The sequence below is a fragment of the Pinus tabuliformis genome, chromosome 8 (genome assembly GCF_031772625.1).
Source record: "Pinus tabuliformis cultivar Carrire ecotype Pingquan chromosome 8, CPIR1, whole genome shotgun sequence".
Taxonomy (NCBI): domain Eukaryota; kingdom Viridiplantae; phylum Streptophyta; class Pinopsida; order Pinales; family Pinaceae; genus Pinus; species Pinus tabuliformis.
Window position 1 is genome coordinate 1,680,842,751 of NC_142294.1, and position 21,618 is coordinate 1,680,864,368.

At 36.2% G+C, this 21,618-nt stretch overlaps 3 pseudogenes; all 3 read left to right on the plus strand.

The window, feature by feature from the left end:
• The first annotated feature begins 5,950 nt into the window (after positions 1–5,950).
• Positions 5,951–7,258, plus strand: LOC149242683 (uncharacterized; annotated as a pseudogene).
• Positions 7,259–9,965: 2,707 nt separating this feature from the next.
• LOC149242684 (uncharacterized) lies at positions 9,966–11,309 on the plus strand (annotated as a pseudogene).
• A 2,705-nt stretch (positions 11,310–14,014) lies between these two features.
• Positions 14,015–15,343, plus strand: LOC149242685 (uncharacterized; annotated as a pseudogene).
• The last annotated feature ends 6,275 nt before the right edge of the window (positions 15,344–21,618 follow it).

Below are 21,618 nucleotides of genomic sequence, written 5' to 3' on the forward strand. Positions count from 1 at the left end.
TTAGCTCTAGTCTTTTTCATGTCTTCCACTATATTGTATTCGATTGTATTCGAGATTACCAATGTTTTTCAAGCATTCAGAGAGTTTAGAGGAATAGGGTTGGTTTGGCTGGTTTTAGATTTCTTAGTTACTATTTTCTCTTTTGTAGGAGTAGCAGCCTTTTACTTCTAATTAATGGTAGACGTGTCAGGAGAATTGTTGCTTCTAGTAGTTACTAACATTGCTTGTGCCTATTCTTTTGCTAGGAGAACAAAATCCCACATCCGATTTAGTTCAATTTCTTCTTCTGTTTCAACTTCTTCATCATTTGGTGAATCTTCTGTTGATTCTTGATCAGATTCAGCATTTGAAATGGTGTTTGGAGGTTGTGATGCAGGAGAGGAGTTCTTTTTGAATGATCAGAAAGGTCTTTTAGGAGTAAAGGGTTCTCTTGCCTGTTTTTTAATTTCTACCATTTCATTTTACATTGTTTTTAACGCTTTCTGAAGGCCTTCCAGATTGAAAGAGTCCTTTGAAGTTTTATTTTTAGGGTCGCCTTTAAAAGTTACTTTCTTTGTCTTCCTTTCATATGTTTGTGATCCTTTTTCTAAAGCTAATATTCTTCTTTCCACAGACAGGGCTTCTTTCATGTTTTCTATAAGGGTAGCCTTATTGTCCCTATTTACAAAGATTGCAATATTAGAAGGAAGAGATGATATATACCATTCTATTTGTACATCTACAGCAGGTTTAGAGGCAGCTGGGATTTTGTTTAGCAATTTGTTAAATCTGGAGTTCAAATCTTTGATATTTTCATCTATATTAGCTTTTAAATTAAAAATATCATTGATCAAGGATGGTACAGTTCTATCATCACCAAACTTTACAAGAAATACTTCTTGAAACATATCCCAGTCTCTAATTAAACTTTCTAGAAGGGAAAAATACCAAGATCCAGTAGATCCTTGGAAGGTATAAGGAAACAATCTTATTACAAATTCTTCATGTGTAACCCCATTGAGATTCATGGCTAAAATAAAATTGTTTATATGTTCTTCGGTTAGGAGAGCATCATCAGGATTATACTTAGGCAACCATTTTTTTAGATTTGTTGGGAGCACATTTGGATTTGCAACGAGGACAGCACCAAGATTTGTCCAAGGTTGAGCAGGTTGATTGGCCATAACTTGAGTTAAGGACTAAGAAAATGGGAAGGTCAATCCAGAAGTAGGTATATATGGTGAAGAACTTACTATTGGGTTAGTACTGATAATTGTAGTACTAACAGGGGAAGTGGATATTTGAGAGGTAGTGGATTGAGTAGAAGTGGATGAAGGAATAGATAGGTGGAAAGGTGAAGTGATCTCACTAGTATCTCAGTCAGATATTGATGAAGCGAATTTCCTACATCATGGAGGGATAGGGAACTCAAAATGAGTGACCCCAAGTTTCTCACTTTCCATTATAGTAAATACACCAGTTTGATGTAATAAGAACGTAACACTTTCTTCAGATAATTCAGGTCTCTCTAGCTTCTCAACAGAAATGGTTATCTGTTCCAGTTTTTGTATCAAGGAATGAACTTTGGGAGATTCGGGAATATAATATAGAAATGGTGGTTTCCTTACTACTTCAGGAGACAAGGGAGATGTTTCTACAACTTCAAATTCCTAGTCAGGGGATTTTGAACGAGATCTAGAAGGTGTAGAAGTGGTGGAGGGGTTTTGACTCTTGTGAATGATTTCTGAATGATATTTAGGTTTATATGCCATTCACAACTAAAGGACCTCCTTATAGTGCCAAAATGTTGCGGCTTCATAATTCTGCAGTCGAAACATGGGGGACAACCACCCGTTCCAGACCTTAAGACAACTCCTTTTCTATTTGAAGTGGTGGCTCCAACTAAGGATAATGGGACCAGTTTACCAATGTGGGTTTTAAGATGAGAGTGGGTGGTTTTTGAATGTTTTGCAATGGAATAATGATAATCTAAGTGACTTATTCTATGATGCAATCTCTTTAACTTAACTTATTCTAATATAAACTCAGGTGTTTTTTGCATGGTATGCGATCTACAAAGATATCCTTTTAATATGTGATAATAAATATTGAACACAATTAAATGCAGATGATAATGTAAAAGATAATTCCTTTTCCTAAATAGTTAGTGAAAGGAATTTATAAAATATATCGCATGTCTAATGAGTTATATATGAAAATTAAAACCTCAGTTATGGCATCAATACAAAAGTGCAATTAATGCTTCACAAAAACAATAAATCTCACATATAATTCATGAAAAGAAAATTTTGCCACTATTAAATGTTAACAGAATTATGCACGCATGAAAATAGCACCATATGTATGAAGTCTTGCTCATTTGATGAATGACATAGACTATATTCTTCCTTTAAATCAAATTATCTCCCAAGAATATAAAAATGCATCAACAAAGGAATGTGGTCTGATATTTAAAAAAAAAGAAGATCATGTTCCATCATTTCACCAAAGCATTCACAAACTTACAATAGTGCATTCTTTGCAAATGTTTTTGATAAAATTCTGGACCCTTCTCTACATGCATGAGAAGGGTATAAATACTATTCTAACTAAGTATGCAAAAATAGATTATACAAAATTTGAGAAAGTTTCAAACAACCCTCCTCATTCATGGTATCTAACTCCAAAAATAAATAGAGATCAACTAAATAAAACTAAGAGGATGACTTGTTGTCTACCATCTTGTCCTTTAAATCACAAATATCGATCATCGGTTGAATTTGAGGAGGTGGCCCGAAATGAGAATTGAGTTTTCCTGTAAAGATTGTGTCAGCAAGAGGTGGCAGCATCCTTTGAGTCGCATGGAGGAAATAATTGAGGTTCATGATCTGGCTATGCAGCTTGACCAAATACTACCAATACATCTCTCAGTCGGTCGTAGTTAGTTTCGTAATTGCATCTCTATGTTTCCATGCTTTTTCTTGCGAGTCTTTACTCAAGGCAGTTAAGTTAGGAATTTCTTTCGAATTACCCTCCTTCATGATATTGGTAGTGAATAGGGAATGATTTACTGCCTTAATGATCTTCTTTGATACTTTAGCTGCTCTCGCGACTTCTAGCTCGGCTTGTTTTATCCTAGCATCCTAATCAATAAAGAGGATGTCTTTGTGAGTTTCCTCAATATCGGATAGATTGGCCTTCTTTCCTTCTTCTGATTCTTGTCATTCAATGAATTCAGCGAATTTGGCATTTAAATCATTAAACTCTATTCTCTAGTCAATGGCTCTTTCTGTCAGCTGGTCGCTGGTAATCAGGTAGGGAATGATGTGTGACAGCTTCTGGTAGAAATACTCTTGTTGCTTGACTAGAAGAGAATTTAGTTCTAAAGCCTCTTTGATGAATTCCTTAGTAGTGGTAACATCCTTGTACCTGTCCACGGATCATTGTAATTCCTGGAGCTGCACATTTTTGGCTGATAAGTTAGCTTCACAGCCTATTTTCAAGACTTCCATGTCCTGTTGCAATTCTATCTGCTTGTTTGTGATTTATTTTTCTATTTCGAGCTCTTGTTAGAGTTGCACAATTCTTTCCTCCCTTTCCTTTAGCAGAGTAGACACCTCAATGGCCTTATCCATAGTGGCCGACGCGTATGATCATGTGAACGATGATAGTCTAGTCAAGTTCTCAGTCGGATTAAAAGGCATGTCCTTCCAAACAATGTCCATTGGCTCATCTCCAGGTGAAAATTCAAGTGCATCTACCCTTCTTCTTTTCCTTTGCCTTCAGACTATAGCCTTATGGAGATGGCTATAGAAGACGTCAATTGGAGGTATCTCCATCACTTTGAGAACAATTTCTGATGTGGGCAAAGTAGGGATGATTTTGACATTCTGGGATTTCGTTTCTTCATGTTCCATAGGTGTATACCATTCACCGATAGACTTGGGCTCTGTATCTTGATAAATTTTTGGAGGAGTCTTGAATTCCTCCATTTCTTGAGTATTTGGAGCTTTGGGGGTCACTTCTAATATCTAATTGAAATGATCCCGTTCCTGCTCCAAACTAGTGCCTTGGGCTCCTAAACTTATCTCTGTGGCTGGAGTGTCTATTACCTATTTTTCTATTGGCTTCTTGTTGGACTTAGTCATATTGTTTAAATCCTGAACTTTCCCTATGTCTGTTGTATTCTTAGTGTTCACCTGAGCATCCTTTTTAGAGCTAGGGGATGTGGTACCGACAGTGTTACTTGGGGTAGGCTTATCCTCGACATTTAATAAATGCATTGGAACGACCCGAAGCCTCTCATTCCTAAATTCCTGAAATATTTGAAACTCTTTAGGTTTCAGGTTAGCCTTTTCCCATTCAAGTACTTTCTCAAAAGAAACTATTGACTACAAAAAATCCTGCAAGTAATTTTCCCCATGATTGTATGCCTTGAGCTTTAGTCATGTCGTGACATCGTATGCCACCTTGTCTGGATCGAATTTCTGTGTAGGCAATATATGCAGCCTGAGGGCTTCCATTTGTGTTTGTTCCTTATTAGCACGAACAAAATTAGCTAAAGTAAAAGAGCCGCATTTGATAAGGAAAGTAGGCCATAATTCTTGCCATCTTTAAGGAATTTGGTCAGGCCCTTACCCAAAGTCTGGTAGGCAATCTCCCTTGCTAATAGCTTATCATAAACATATAAGGGAAGGATGTGTGGATTATTAGTGCTACCAAAAACCATAATGTAGGTGAACCATTCCTCAATTAGATACTTGCCTACAACAATTAGGTTTTCCACAGCTTCTTGGGAAAACCTAGGGGCTTTCTTATTGAAAATCATTTGGTGTAGGAGCAACATGATAGAATGAAATATATTGTGGAAGTGAGGTATATAATGTGATTCCATATTTTCTTATGACTGACATGGATTGGGTAAGGATCTTGTATGGTCCATTTCCAACCCATGGATGGAAATGTCATGCAAAAGCAGATAACATCTGTTATCACTCAAATTTTCCTAGAAGTTGTAAAAAGAGGAAAGGTGTCCGAGGTAACCACAAACCAATATTCTAGACACAAAATATAGCCAATCTGTGTCTAGAGAGGGCTCTCTCTTTATGTTTTAGCTTTGTTTGATAAGGTTTTAGGCTAGTTATAAGAGTTTGGGGTTTTGTTTGAGTTTGGTGAAATTCAATAGTAGAGGGGCAGAACTGAGTAGTTTATTCCATTAGGCTAATGGAGTCAGGGAAAATGGCTCAACTGGATTTGGTTTCTCAATAAAGGGTGGTTTCATAGGCAAGGTAGCTGAACAGGGAGCAAATAGAGACTTAAAAAGATGAAATGGACTTAAAGGGTTAAAGGGAAATTAAGAATCCTTCAACATGCTATAAGAAAGTATAACATGACTAACCATTAATAAAGAGCAATAAAAAATTCCTTATTAAATGATTAAAATGAATAAACTAGGAAACACGAGCAATTGAGAATTTGTTGTTTATGCTAGTTTAGAAGAAAACATTGAGAACAAAAACAATTGAAGATAGATTGTGTTAGACTCTGTCTTGTATGTTAGTGTGAGATTGATTCTTCTTCAAAACCCTATTTTGAAGAAGAAATCATTAAATGTGTTTTTTTAGAATGTGTAATTTGTCAAAATGTTCCAAAGCTCTACAGTTCTTCAATGGTAGCAGTGTTAACAATACTACATTCGAGGAAGCATTCTCACCATCAGGGCTCGCCAGTTCCAGGTCCTCCCGGAGCCATTTCTCAGAAATATGCCCAAGCCTTGAAGGTCGCATTGACCTTCTTTGCTATTCAGAAGGCTGGGAAGCTTCCTAATGATAATCCCATACCATGGAGAGGGAACTCTGCTCTGTCAGATGGTAATGATGTGGGTGCAGACCTTTCTTAAGGAATGTATGATGCAGGGGATCACATCAAATTTGGGTTACCCATGGCTTTTACTGCAACTCTTTTGTTTTAAATGGATGTTGCTCATCAACTAGGGGCAGCCCAGTCTTTCATCAGATGGATCACAGATTATTTGATCAACGCACATCCTTCAAGCAATGTATTGTATGTTCAGGTGGGAAATGCAAGCATTGATCATAAGTGTTCGGAAAGGCCTGAAAATATGAATGAGAAAAGGCCAACTCTCAGGGTAGATGCTTCACTTCCTGGATTGGATGTAGCAGCAGAGACAACTGTAGCAATGACATCTGCTTCATTAGTGTTCCGCAATACAGATTCTTCATACTCAGATATATTGATTCGTCATGCACAAGAATTGTTTCAGTTTTCTAACTCTTACCGAGGCTCCTATAGCAATAGCATACCTTCAGTTCAAGCCTTCTAGTGATAATAGATATCTACTTTGAATTTCTGAATAATCTAGATGCAGTTAATTTGGTACAATACCTGAAGGTTGTTTTGAGATTGATTGATTTCTTGTGTCATTGCGTTGCTGCTAGTAAGCATGGTGTATATATTGTCAACAGACATCTCTTGAACTACATAGAGCCAACATATCAGCAATATATGGTTCGCATTATCTTCATGGTGCTGGTATATGCGACAATGTCATTCATGTCTCTGGTGATGGGTGATAATTTTCTTTCTCTATGTCTAATATGGGTGGATGGTCCTGGTGCTGTAGTCACAAGTTTAAGTGGCCAAGTATTGAAGTCATCATAGAATCTGATGACATGTTGTATTCCTCCTATTTCTCTTGATGGGCGTTTCATTCGACGTTGTAAGCAGGGTGCATTGCAGCCCGTACTTGTTGCAATTACATTTATTTTGTATGCAAAAGGAAAGTACGAGGATGGAAATTTCAGTGCCAAGCAAGCCTACCTATATGTGACTATCATTTACACTATATCATACTCTTTGGCATCGTATGCATTGCTTTTATTTTATGTGCCCTGCAGAGATCTGCTTCGGCCATTCGATCCAGTTCCAAAGTTTGTAATCATCAAATCTGTTGGCAGGGAGTGCTAGTTTTTCTTGCAGCAAAGTCTGGCACGATTAAAAGTGCAGAAGATGCTGCTGATATTCAGAACTTTGTCTCGAGATGGCTATTGCTGCGGTGGGACATTTGTATGCATTCCCTTATAAAGTGTATGCTGAAGCAAACATAGGTGCATCTAGTGGTTTAACTAAGTTCAATGATTTTTACCATGACCCAGTACATCAGTTTGCCCCAACGTATCATGATTATATGCTTTACAACAATGAAGGTGAAGAAGGGACTTGCAGCAGAATAATATGTAGCTTTTTACAAGGGAAATAGTTGTTTAGGATCGGGGATTATTATTGATTCTTGGGGAGATCATAATTTCCCAGTTTACTCCAAGGCTTTTGAGATCACAAGAATAAAAGACAAATCTGAAACTAACGGAGCCAGTTAAAATAAAAAAATCGGGAATCCTATCCGCTTAACACCTTTACTGCTATGTGGACCTGCCAAGGAGCATCACTTATGTACGTGTCAGCAAATTAGTAGATCCGATTTGAAACTGTTCTTTAGATTTCCTTATTCGAAAGGCCAACGTATTTCCAGAAATTTGGGGGGGCGGTTGTAATTTCCAGAATGTGAAAAGTGGCAGAGAACAAGATATGATTGCCTATGTTTGTCTTCAGTAATGGGATTGACATTTGTAAATGCCACCTCTTCATCAGTTATCAAGAGATTCGAGTAGAAAATGGAGTGCTTATCTATCTTCAAAAACGTTGATTGGCTCTTAGTTTTGTTTGTTTAATAAAGATAAAACAAATTCCTTGTCTTGGGGTCGACGGTTTTTCCCCTAGCAGAGTTTATTTAATGTATTAAAAAATCATTTGTAGAGAGAGAGAGAGAATTCTGAGAGGTGTGCGTGTAAGAGAAAACAAAGCTTCCATTGTACAGTCTTTGACAGAGATTTTAATGAAAATACACAGCTCTGGCTTCTGAGATTCCTGTGGTATGAGATTTAACATTTGTGTCCTCCTTTGTTTCATGTATAGCCTGTTATGTGTTCATTTCATTTCATGATCATTTCCAATTGAACAAATGAAGTGTTAAGGTATAATTCATATTTTGTATGCTCTGCCTTTAAGTTTGTTCATATTTAATGTTTTCTTCTGTTTGACAAGTATTCATCCTCTATGCCCTTGTCAGCACCTCAGCAGTCTTGCCATTCCATATTATCTCAATTTGATGTTAAACTTTCTTGCCTACCTTGCCTCAGGAGACAATCTGTGTTTTTGATTACATTTCTCTGTTCAAGCTGTTTCTTTGCCCCATGCAGCCCAGAAAAACCCCATCATTTTATTAAAAAACCCCTTTTTTATCAGTTTACTAGCCTAAAATCAATGTTCTTTATTGGTCATCTCAGCCCTTTGAAGACCTTTTGCCAAGATAGACCCGGAGAGATCCCTCTCCTGTCCTCGTAGGGCTAGCTACGAGGCTAAGTGGTTTGATGTTGCCTTGGATTTTGTCTTTTTCAGCCTGAGGCCAAATTCGAGCGCTAACATATTTGGCGACCATACTGGGGAGAACATTCGACTTGTTGATTGTCTTGTCCCAGTACATGAAATCAAATTGTAGATCTGATGCTGATGGTGGACAGCATTCAGACACATATGCAGGTTGAACCATTCACCTGGCGACTCCAACTCGATCCAGACAGTCCAACGCTTGCTGATTCACTCATGCAATGGTGGGGTATGTGGCAAACCCTGCCCTGTGTGAAGCTGTAGAAGAAATAAGAAATGAGTTAGCAGATTCTGAATTTGATGAGGAATTTTTCAGTGCCTTGCTTCAATGTTTGAAATCTCCAAAGTTCCCTTTTGAATCTAAAACTAGATTTTATGAATTAGTTGTTGAAAGAATCGAAAAGGAGATTCAATGTTTAGATGAGCAGATCCAGTCATATGATTTCCAAGACCCTAAAAAGTTGTTGGAAATCATTCCTCCTTCGCAACAAGAAATCATAGAATTGCCTACAGATGTTTACATTGATAGTGTGCAGCTGGAAGTATGTATTGCAGAGTTGGGGCAACCAACAGAGTCTGGCTTCCGTGATCCTATTGCAACATACATGGAAATATTTTTCAGTTTGATTGACAGATTAGGCTGTCTTATACATAGCCAGATTCATTACGTGCATGAAGGGCTGCCAGCAATTACATCTGTGTCCTGGTGGAAGCATTTTCAAGCGGCATCATTCTCAGGTTTACTTGAATGGTTAATCTGGCATTTCAGTATTACCTGATCTATTGTTTGTATAGCAGATTAGGGTAGATTTTGTAAATAAATAAGCAGCCAAAGGGTAGCATCTTATTCCAGTTTCATTGCAGCTTTAGTTTGAAGTTATGTTAAACTAGTTTTTTTAGTCATTTCAGTCTTGAGATCGAATCAGTTTGAGTTCAGTTTCAGTTTGAAAATTGAGTCAAGAGTTGTGTCGATTTGTTCAAATGATGACTCCATTTCCCAATGGATGAGGCACTGTCTGCTCTCCCAAAGTTCTGCGGTTCTTGGCACCTCCAAGAAGCGGCAGCTGCCATCCCTAGTGGAGCTGATGTTAGACTCCGTCTTGTATGTCCGTGTGAGATTGATTCTTCTTCAAAACCCTGTTTTGAAGAATAAATCATTAAATGTGTTTTTTTTAGAATATGTAATTTGTCAAAATGTTCCAAAGCTCTACAGTTCTTCAATGGCAGCAGTGTTAACAATACTACATTCCAGGAAGCATTCTCACCATCAGGGCTCGCCAGTTCCAGGTCCTCCCGGAGCCATTTCTCAGAAATATGCCCAAGCCTTGAAGGTCGCATTGACCTTCTTTCCTATTCAGAAGGCTGGGAAGCTTCCTAATGATAATCCCATACCATGGAGAGGGAACTCTGCTCTGTCAGATGGTAATGATGTGGGTGCAGACCTTTCTTAAGGAATGTATGATGCAGGGGATCACATCAAATTTGGGTTACCCATGGCTTTTACTGCAACACTTTTGTCTTAAATGGATGCTGCTCATCAACTAGGGGCAGCCCAGTCTTTCATCAGATGGATCACAGATTATTTGATCAACGCACATACTTCAAGCAATGTATTGTATGTTCAGGTGGGAAATGCAAGCATTGATCATAAGTGTTCGGAAAGGCCTGAAAATATGAATGAGAAAAGGCCAACTCTTAGGGTAGACGCTTCACGTCCTGGATCGGATGTAGCAGCAGAGACAACTGTAGCAATGGCATCTGCTTCACTAGTGTTCCGCAATACAGATTCTGCATACTCAGATATATTGATTCGTCATGCACAAGAATTGTTTCAGTTTGCTGACTCTTACCGAGGCTCCTATAGCAATAGCATACCTTCAGTTCAAGCCTTCTAGTGATAATAGATATCTACTTTGAATTTCTGAATAATCTAGATGCGGTTAATTTGGCACAATACCTGAAGGTTGTTTTGAGATTGATTGATTTCTTGTGTCATTGCGTTGCTGCTAGTAAGCATGGTGTACATATTGTCAACAGACATCTCTTGAACTACACAGAGCCAACATATCAGCAATATATGGTTCGCATTATCTTCATGGTGCTGGTATATGTGACAATGTCATTCATGTCTCTGGTGATGGGCGATAATTTTCTTTCTCTATGTCTAATATGGGTGGATGGTCCTGGTGCTGTAGTCACAAGTTTAAGTGGCCAAGTATTGAAGTCATCATAGAATCTGATGACATGTTGTATTCCTCCTATTTCTCTTGATGGGCATTTCATTCGACGTTGTAAGCAGAGTGCATTGCAGTTTGTCATTCTGAAGCCCATACTTGTTGCAATTACATTTATTTTGTATGCAAAAGGAAAGTACGAGGATGGCAATTTCAGTGCCAAGCAAGCTTTCCTATATGTGACTATCATTTACACTATATCATACTCTTTGGCATCGTATGCATTGCTTTTATTTTATGTGGCTTGCAGAGATCTGCTTCGGCCATTCGATCCAGTTCCAAAGTTTGTAATCATCAAATCTGTTGGCAGGGAGTGCTAGTTTTTCTTACAGCAAAGTCTGGCACGATTAAAAGTGCAGAAGATGGTGCTGATATTCAGAACTTTGTCTCGAGATGGCTATTGCTGCGGTGGGACATTTGTATGCATTCCCTTATAAAGTGTATGCTGAAGCAAACATAGGTGCATCTAGTGGTTTAACTAGGAGCCTTGGCCATGCTTTGAAGTTCAATGATTTTTACCATGACACAGTACATCAGTTTGCCCCAACGTATCATGATTATATCCTTTACAACAATGAAGGTGAAGAAGGGACTTGCAGCAGAACAATATGTAGCTTTTTACAAGGGAAATAGTTGTTTAGGATCGGGGATTATTATTGATTCTTGGGGAGATCATAATTTCCCAGTTTACTCTAAGGCTTTTGAGATCGCAAGAATAAAAGACAAATCTGAAACTAACGGAGCTAGTTAAAATAAAAAAATCGGGAATCCTATCTGCTTAACACCTTTACTGCTATGTGGACCTACCAAGGAGCATCACTTATGTACGTGTTAGGAAATTAGTAGATCCAATTTGAAACTGTTCTTCAGATTTCCTTATTCGAAAGGCCAACGTATTTCCAGAGATTTGGGGGGGCGGTTATAATTTCCAGAATGTGCAAAGTGGCAGAGAACAAGATATGGTTGCCTATGTTTGTCTTCAGTAATGGGATTGACATTTGTAAATGCCACCTCTTCATCAGTTATCAAGAGATTCGAGTAGAAAATGGAGCGCTTATCTATCTTCAAAAACGCTGATTGTCTCTTAGTTTTGTTTGTTTAATAAAGATAAAACAAATTCCTTGTCTTGGGGTCGATCGTTTTTCCCCTAGCAAAGTTTATTTAATGTATTAAAAAATCATTTGTAGAGAGAGAGAGAGAATTATGAGAGGTGTGCGTGTAAGAGAAAACAGAGCTTCCATTGTACAGTCTTTGACAGAGATTTTAATGAAAATACACAGCTCTGGCTTCTGAGATTCCTGTGGTATGAGATTTAACATTTGTGTCCTCCTTTGTTTCATGTATAGCCTGTTATGTGTTCATTTCATTTCATGATCATTTCCAATTGAACAAATGAAGTGTTAAGGTAGAATTCATATTTTGTATGCTCTGCCTTTAAGTTTGTTCATATTTAATGTTTTCTTCTGTTTGACAAGGATTCATCCTCTATGCCCTTGTCAGCTCCTCAGCAGTCTTGCCATTCCATTTAATCTCAATTTGATGTTAAACTTTCTTGCCTACCTTGCCTCAGGAGACAATCTGTGTTTTTGATTACATTTCTCTGTTCAAGCTGTTTCTTTGCCCCATGCAGCCCAGAAAAACCCCATCATTTTATTAAAAAACCCCTTTTTTATCAGTTTACTAGCCTAAAATCAGTGTTCTTTATTGGTCATCTCAGCCCTTTGAAGACCTTTTGCCGAGATAGACCCGGAGAGAGCCCTCTCCTGTCCCCGTAGGGCTAGCTACGAGGCTAAGTGGTTTGATGTTGCCTTGGATTTTGTCTTTTTCAGCCTGAGGCCAAATTCGAGCGCTAACATATTGGCGACCATACTGGGGAGAACATTCGACTTGTTGATTGTCTTGTCCCAGTACATGAAATCAAATTGCAGATCTGATGCTGATGGTGGACAGCATTCATACACATATGCAGGCTGAACCATTCACCTGGCAACTCCAACTCGATCCAGACAGTCCAACGCTTGCTGATTCACTCATGCAATGGTGGGGTATGTGGAAAACCCTGCCCTGTGTGAAGCTGTAGAAGAAATAAGAAATGAGTTAGCAGATTCTGAATTTGATGAAGAATTTTTCAGTGCCTTGCTTCAATGTTTGAAATCTCCAAAGTTCCCTTTTGAAACTAAAACTAGATTTTGTGAATTAGTTGTTGAAAGAATCGAAAAGGAGATTCAATGTTTAGATGAGTAGATCCAGTCATATGATTTCCAAGACACTAAAAAGTTCTTGGAAATCCTTCCTCCTTCGCAACAAGAAATCATAGAATTGCCTACAGATGTTTACATTGACAGTGTGCAGCTGGAAGTATGTATTGCAGAGTTGGGGTAGCCAACAGATTCTGGCTTCCGTGATCCTATTGCAACATACATGGAAATATTTTTCAGTTTGATTGACAGATCAGGCTGTCTTATACACAGCCAGATTCATTACGTGCATGAAGGGCTGCCAGCAATTACATCTGTGTCCTGGTGGACGCATTTTCAAGTGGCATCATTCTCAGGTTTACTTGAATGGTTAATCTGGCATTTCAGTATTACCTGATCTATTGTTTGTACAACAGATTAGGGTAGATTTTGTAAATAAATAATCAGCCAAAGGGTAGCATCTTATTCCAGTTTCATTACAGCTTTAGTTTGAAGTTATGTTAAACTAGTTTTTTTAGTCATTTCAGTCTTGAGATCGAATCAGTTTGAGTTCAGTTTCAGTTTGAAAATTGAGTCAAGAGTTGTGTCGATTTGTTCAAATGATGACTCCATTGCCCAATGGATGAGGCACTGTCTGCTCTCCCAAAGTTCTGTGGTTCTTGGCACCTCCAAGAAGCGGCAGCTACCATCCCTAGTGGAGCCGATGTTAGACTCCGTCTTGTATGTCAGTGTGAGATTGATTCTTCTTCAAAACCCTGTTTTGAAGAAGAAATCATTAAATGTGTTTTTTTAGAATGTGTAATTTGTCAAAATGTTCCAAAGCTCTACAGTTCTTCAATGGCAGCAGTGTTAACAATACTACATTCCAGGAAGCATTCTCACCATCAGGGCTCGCCAGTTCCAGGTCCACCCGGAGCCATTTTTCAGAAATATGCCCAAGCCTTGAAGGTCGCATTGACCTTCTTTGCTATTCAGAAGGCTGGGAAGCTTCCTAATGATAATCCCATACCATGGAGAGGGAAATCTGCTCTGTCAGATGGTAATGATGAGGGTGTAGACCTTTCTTAAGGAATGTATGATGCAGGGGATCACATCAAATTTGGATTACCTATGGCTTTTACTGCAACTCTTTTGTCTTAAATGGATGCTGCTCATCAACTAGGGGCAGCCCAGTCTTTCATCAGATGGATCACAGATTATTTGATCAACGCACATCCTTCAAGCAATGTATTGTATGTTCAGGTGGGAAATGCAAGCATTGATCATAAGTGTTCGGAAAGGCCTGAAAATATGAATGAGAAAAGGCCAACTCTCAAGGTAGACGCTTCACGTCCTGGATCGGATGTAGCAGCAGAGACAACTGTAGCAATGGCATCTGCTTCATTAGTGTTCCGCAATACAGATTCTGTATACTCAGATATATTGATTCGTCATGCACAAGAATTGTTTCAGTTTGCTGACTCTTACCGAGGCTCCTATAGCAATAACATACCTTCAGTTCAAGCCTTCTAGTGATAATATATATCTACTTTGAATTTCTGAATAATCTAGATGCGGTTAATTTGGTACAATACCTGAAGGTTGTTTTGAGATTGATTGATTTCTTGTGTCATTTCGTTGCTGCTAGTAAGCATGGTGTATATATTGTCAACAGACATCTCTTAAACTACACAGAGCCAACATATCAGCAATATATGGTTCGCATTATGTTCATGGTGCTAGTATATGCAACAATGTCATTCATGTCCCTAGTGATGGGCGATAATTTTCTTTCTCTATGTCTAATATGGGTGGATGATCCTGGTGCTGTAGTCACAAGTTTAAGTGGCCAAGTATTGAAGTCATCATAGAATTTGATGACATGTTGTATTCCTCCTATTTCTCTTGATGGGCGTTTCATTCGACGTTGTAAGCAGGGTGCATTGCAGCCCGTACTTGTTGCAATTACATTTATTTTGTATGCAAAAGGAAAGTACGAGGATGGAAATTTCAGTGCCAAGCAAGCCTACCTATATGTGACTATCATTTACACTATATCATACTCTTTGGCATCGTATGCATTGCTTTTATTTTATGTGGCCTGCAGAGATCTGCTTCGGCCATTCGATCCAGTTCCAAAGTTTGTAATCATCAAATCTGTTGGCAGGGAGTGCTAGTTTTTCTTGCAGCAAAGTCTGGCACGATTAAAAGTGCAGAAGATGCTGCTGATATTCAGAACTTTGTCTCGAGATGGCTATTGCTGCGGTGGGACATTTGTATGCATTCCCTTATAAAGTGTATGCTGAAGCAAACATAGGTGCATCTAGTGGTTTAACTAGGAGCCTTGGCCATGCTTTGAAGTTCAATGATTTTTACCATGACACAGTACATCAGTTTGCCCCAACGTATCATGATTATATCCTTTACAACAATGAAGGTGAAGAAGGGACTTGCAGCAGAATAATATGTAGCTTTTTACAAGGGAAATAGTTGTTTAGGATCGGGGATTATTATTGATTCTTGGGGAGATCATAATTTCCCAGTTTGCTCTAAGGCTTTTGAGATCGCAAGAATAAAAGACAAATCTGAAACTAACGGAGCCAGTTAAAATAAAAAATCGGGAATCCTATCCGCTTAACACCTTTACTGCTATGTGGACCTGCCAAGGAGCATCACTTATGTACGTGTCAGCAAATTAGTAGATCCGATTTGAAACTGTTCTTCAGATTTCCTTATTCGAAAGGCCAACGTATTTCCAGAGATTTGGGGGGGCGGTTGTAATTTCTAGAATGTGCAAAGTGGCAGAGAACAAGATATGATTGCCTATGTTTGTCTTCAGTAATGGGATTGACACCTGTAAATGCCACCTCTTCATCAGTTATCAACAGATTCGAGTAGAAAATGGAGCGCTTTTCTATCTTCAGAAACGCTGATTGGCTCTTAGTTTTGTTTGTTTAATAATGATAAAACAAATTCCTTGTCTTGGGGTCGATGGTTTTTCCCCTAGCAGAGTTTATTTAATGTATTAAAAAATCATTTGTAGAGAGAGAGAATTCTGAGAGGTGTGCGTGTAAGAGAAAACAGAGCTTCCATTGTACAGTCTTTGACAGAGATTTTAATGAAAATACACAGCTCTGGCTTCTGAGATTCCTGTGGTATGAGATTTAACATTTGTGTCCTCCTTTGTTTCATGTATAACTTGTTATGTGTTCATTTCATTTCATGATCATTTCCAATTGAACAAATGAAGTGTTAAGGTAGAATTCATATTTTGTACGCTCTGCCTTTAAGTTTGTTCATATTTAATGTTTTCTTCTGTTTGACAAGGATTCATCCTCTATGCCCTTGTCAGCTCCTCAGCAGTCTTGCCATTCCATATTATCTCAATTTGATGTTAAACTTTCTTGCCTACCTTGCCTCAGGAGACAATCTGTGTTTTTGATTACATAGTTTCATGCATGCAGAGAATTCGAGTTACCAAGTTGAAATGGAGATTCCAAGGAAATGCACTATAAGTTGTAAGATATTCCAATGTGTATAGGTGGTGCATGCATCATAGGAATACCTAAGGCAATTGTGAAATTCCTAAAAAAATAGGGGAAAATTCCCAAGGGAACAATGTAAGGAAATATGAGCTGGTAGGGCTTTAAATTTGGCTATGTGTTGGCCAAAGTCATTCAGTTAGACAGAGGGATAGACTATACACTTGCAGGGTGTACTCAAGCTTGAGCAACCATTTGTATTTCCTCTCTATTCCCTAATTATTGCAATAAAGATAGTAAGGTTTTTTGAGCAGTTTCTTTACCCTAGATAAATATTTGTGCATGTGTGATGTTTCTTTTTGCATGTCTATGATTCTTGTTTTAGATGGTGAATTAACTTCCACAAATCAGTAGAGTAGCTTCAAGTCTTGTGATTTAGTAAATTTCACAAGCAATATTGAATCTACACATTAATTTCTACAAACTCTTGGCTGTTATGTCATATGTAGATATTTTAGCTTATCAATATTATATTTATTGAGAATTAAACTTTGAACCAACAACAATAATAAAAAATGCAAACATTATATGCACAATCTTTACCCTCAGAAAACTCCAACTTGGTGGAAGAAACCCCAACCTAACAGAATTCCATTAGCCCTGGCCAAGTAAGCCTTCACCACTCACCCCTGGCATGCCTTACAATGAAGTATGCCTAGCCTTTTTTAAAGGAGCCCCATGGGCAGAAAACCATGGGTACATTATACCATGTTCCCAAAACCACCATTGTTTAACTTGGTCAACTTTGACTCTATCCCCAAGTCCGGTTTACTTAACATTATCAAATTTGTTGTGACGAACTATCCAATGGAATATACATGGCAGTTTATGGATCACCAGTCCCATTGTGTCATTGACAAATTATTGATGGGTGAGAGGCAAATCTTCTCCATAAAGGCAAAATCATTTTAGCTTTGGCTTAGCTGAAACCACCTTGAATAATCGTCCTAAACCTTACATTGATAAGATAAATAAAAATAGAAAAAGGGAGTCTTCATATCAAATCCCCCGAGATGGCTTGAAAATAAATTTAAATTATTATAAATAAAAATATTATTAATTTAAGCATATATCATCCTCCAATATTTACATTAAAGAAAATACAAGTTAGATTTAAAGTAAATTTAACTTTATGTTGTTGAGTTAAAATTAAAAATAAAATAAAATAGATGGTTAATTAGATACCATATTAAACAAAGTCTTTCGGTAGAAATCACATGAGAGAATAAAAAAAAAACATTTACCTTTGATTATCAATCGGTCCAAGAAATAGAAAAAATGTGTCTATTTAATTGCTTTGTGATAAGAAAGTTAATCACTATTTTATTTATGTTCATGAATTATTAACGAAGTTATAAAAATGACCATTAACAAAAAAATCCATATTCATAACTTATATATATATATATATATATATATATATATATATATATATATATATATATATATATATATATATATGTCTCAACATATACCACATGTTATTACAGTTTAGTTTCAGGATGGATGGTTGAGAGGTAGTGCCTTGAAACAATTGTTTTAAGTTTTTCATAAAAATTTCAAGCACGCTCACAATTAATTTGTCAGTGCTTGTTCGAAAAATTTAAAATGAGAGTGTTGGAAAATCAAATTTCCACCTAGCCTATTATCATTTGACAGATGGCTCTAACAAATCAGTTTGTAGCATGGCTTATTATCATCTGACGATTGGCGCTAATAAATCAAATGGCATCACTTTGTTTTACTCTCATTTTTCCTGTAAAAGATAATAACTTTAGGCATGGTTTCTAAACAGTTGGAAATGAAACCTTGAAAAACAAAAGAGGTGTTTGTTTCAAACGAACCAATTAACAAAAACCTCTTTCACTTTTTACAAAACTATCACGGTTTGAGAGATTTGAATGGATATTTGAAGTCTATCTTTCAGGAATTCGCCAATTTTTTTTTCTATTTTTAGAAAAATGCCTAATCAACTTTTAGTTGGAGAGCCACCTCATAGATGTGGGGATCAAATATTATCTCCTCCTTGATTTTTTTATTTATTTAGTAAACTAAAGATAGATGAAGAGGTTTGAGATCAATTAATTTTGGATCTTGAACAATTTTTAAGTATTCTATAAAATAGATCATGAAAGAGGACTAAGGGCTGGGAATTTTTTAAGAGACAAACCTTGTGTATACTTTTTTTAGATTAATATATTTTCCATCAACAATGTTACATGTGCAATTTCCAGAGATTCATGTGTGAATGGTTTCCTAACCATTTTTATATTGTGTTAGTTTTCTCCTTAGTCAAGACTTTGATCACTAAATCTTCAATATTTGAAAAAAAACTATATGAAATGGATTTCTTATTGAATTCTCAAGTTCATGTTTTTCAAAATACTTGTGTTTTTCAGTGTATATATCATTTGCAAAAATCAAACTGCTCTGTTTTTTGTATTTATTTTCTATCTTCTTCTACCATACCATGACAATGACTTGTCTAAGAAACCATAACTTATCTTGCCTTTGTTAGAGTTGTTCAGATAACCTGTGACTGGAAGATATATTTTTTTGTCAAAGACTCCATGCCCAATAGTCCCTTTTCTTTCCTTTCCAAACCAAATCTGTCCAATGAGCATATTATTGACCTACTACTTGAGTGGTAGACTTAAGGAGAAATCCCTCTCCAGATTGAATGTTACCCCAATTAGTTTCCTTTCATAGCTATGGAAAACTTTTGAGTGATAACACCACACTATTTCTTAAAATGTAAAATACACATTCATAATTTTCAACTTACTCTTTTCTTACACAAATTTAATCCAAAATTCCTATATATTTTTAACACGAAACAATTATAATTCCATTATAAACAAGTGCTACATAATATCTAGTCCCTCTCGCTTAGTATAAATATAGTTAATACATTTAATATAATGGAAAACCTTTTAGTGCAAGTTCAATTTGATAATTTCTTAAAGACACCTACAATTTTATTTGTACTTAGCATCTAATAGCAAATAAAAAACAAATTTATACGTATTTTTAATTTTTAGATTTGTGTTTTTTCGTGTGAAATGAATCTAGATGTTTAAAAGAAGATATGGAAGTGTTAGAGAAAAGGTTAGTATGTAATAGGGCATATAAAGAAGCATGTAAAGTAAAATTAATTTTTTTTGATCTCATATAAAAAATTTATATGTATAAACAAAAGGAAGAAATCATAATTTGTATGTATATGGTTAGAAAATGCACTAGGTAAAAACTTATATTCATTAATAAACATATTATATATGAAATAAAATTTTTACATATATATTATTTAAATTTATTATTTTTATAAATATGTTATTATTCATGTTTATTTTCTCAAATATGTTATTATGTAATAATAGAGTAGAAATTTGTATGTACATTATTTACATTGGAATTTGGTTATATTGACATGATAAAATATAGATAATGAAAATATATAATATTTGGGTTATAAAGAAAATATTTTTGTTACACTTTAAAAACTTATATTTATCTCATATAATAATGTTAAAACTTAAATTCAATTTTAAAGAGAAAACAACTTTTATATAGTTGATATCTAAATTTAATTTAATATTTTTTCATATAAAAATATTTGATGTAGATTTGGAAACTTAATTCTTTAGAATGTAGAAAAGACAAGTTCACATATGATTTTTTTTCCTTCTTCTTCTCCAAATTAGCATTGGTATTATTATACCATGTTTTACATATAATTAAACTAATTATATAACCACCACCATAGCCACAAGATATGGAAACATTACAAAACAAGTGTTGCATGGTAGCGTAGTCCCTGCAACACAAATTTGCAAAAAGATATTAATTTACAAAAAGGTATTTGAAAAAGGATAAGCAGAGGATACCTTGGTGTTGTGATTCTCATGTCTCTATCAACTCACAAAGAACTAAAAAATAGTTACATTAATGAAGCTCTCATACCTTGGGGAAAATGTAGTTGCACAAACCTCAGTTGTGGCATAGAATATGACTACACAATGGTTATTCCATTATGCTCCATTGTACATGTCGTGAAGGTGGAAATAAGACCTTCAAAATATGAACCAATGGGATGATTACAAATTCACTTTTTAATAATGTTAAAAAATAAATATATATTTTATAAAGTTAAGATTAGAGAATATATTGGTCAAAGCTCAACTAATGAGTAGTCAAAAGAAAATTGATTGTTAGAGTTCTACCTTGGCAGGGACTAATAAAGATAAATCTCCATGGTTGAGAATCTTGTTTTATGTTTTTCTAAATTTATATATGTTCAAATTATATATTGATTAATTTTATAATTAAATAATAATAATTTTATATAAAATTAAAATTTAGTTAGTTATTGGTTTTTTTAATAATGTTAAATATATATATGTAGAAAGAGAGAAAGAGAGAGGGGTCAAAGCTCAACCAATAAATAGTCAAAAGCAAAAAGTCGTTTGAAAAACTAATAAAAATAAATCATCTCATATATATATATATATATATATATATATATATATATATATATATATATATATATATATATATATATATATATATATATATTTAATTATTTTTATAATTAAATAATAATTTTTATTATTATTATGATTTAATTAATTTTTAAAATTATTTTTATTATAATAACATGTGTACCCCAGATGCGGGTGAAAGGACGTGTGGCAGTGAGGAGCCACATGCTAGCCATGTGCTGCCTCAAGCTTAAGGCTGGCATTCAATTCGATTTTCGCCGCCGAGGAATAAGTGTACAGGTGAACATCAACTGTTATTCAATGCAGTGTCCGGTTAATTGGTGCGACTGCAAAACGCAGTTATGGCGAACAGGTCTCGAGGGAATGATGCAGAGTTTAAAAAAGGTGGTGGAATGGAGCTGGTTCACGCTCAGTATTTGGGTTATGAAGTTCAGGCTCCTGCATGTGTTATTGTTCTCCAGGCTACAGCTCTTGCTGTTAAAGCCATCTTCCAATGTGCTGAGGGTCGTCTCAAGCCTGGAAAGTCTGTTGGGTGTTGTCTCTGGTCTGTTGGGTGCCGTCTCAAGTCTGTTGGGCGCCGACTCAATTCTGCTGGGTGTCGTTTCAAGTCTGGAAGGTCTTCTTACCCAGCTTTGCTCCACTCCCCCGGTGCTCTTGCAAAGATGGTCAGACCCCGACAGAGATTGCTCAGCCGTCGAGGTTCTGCCCGGGGAGGGTCTTC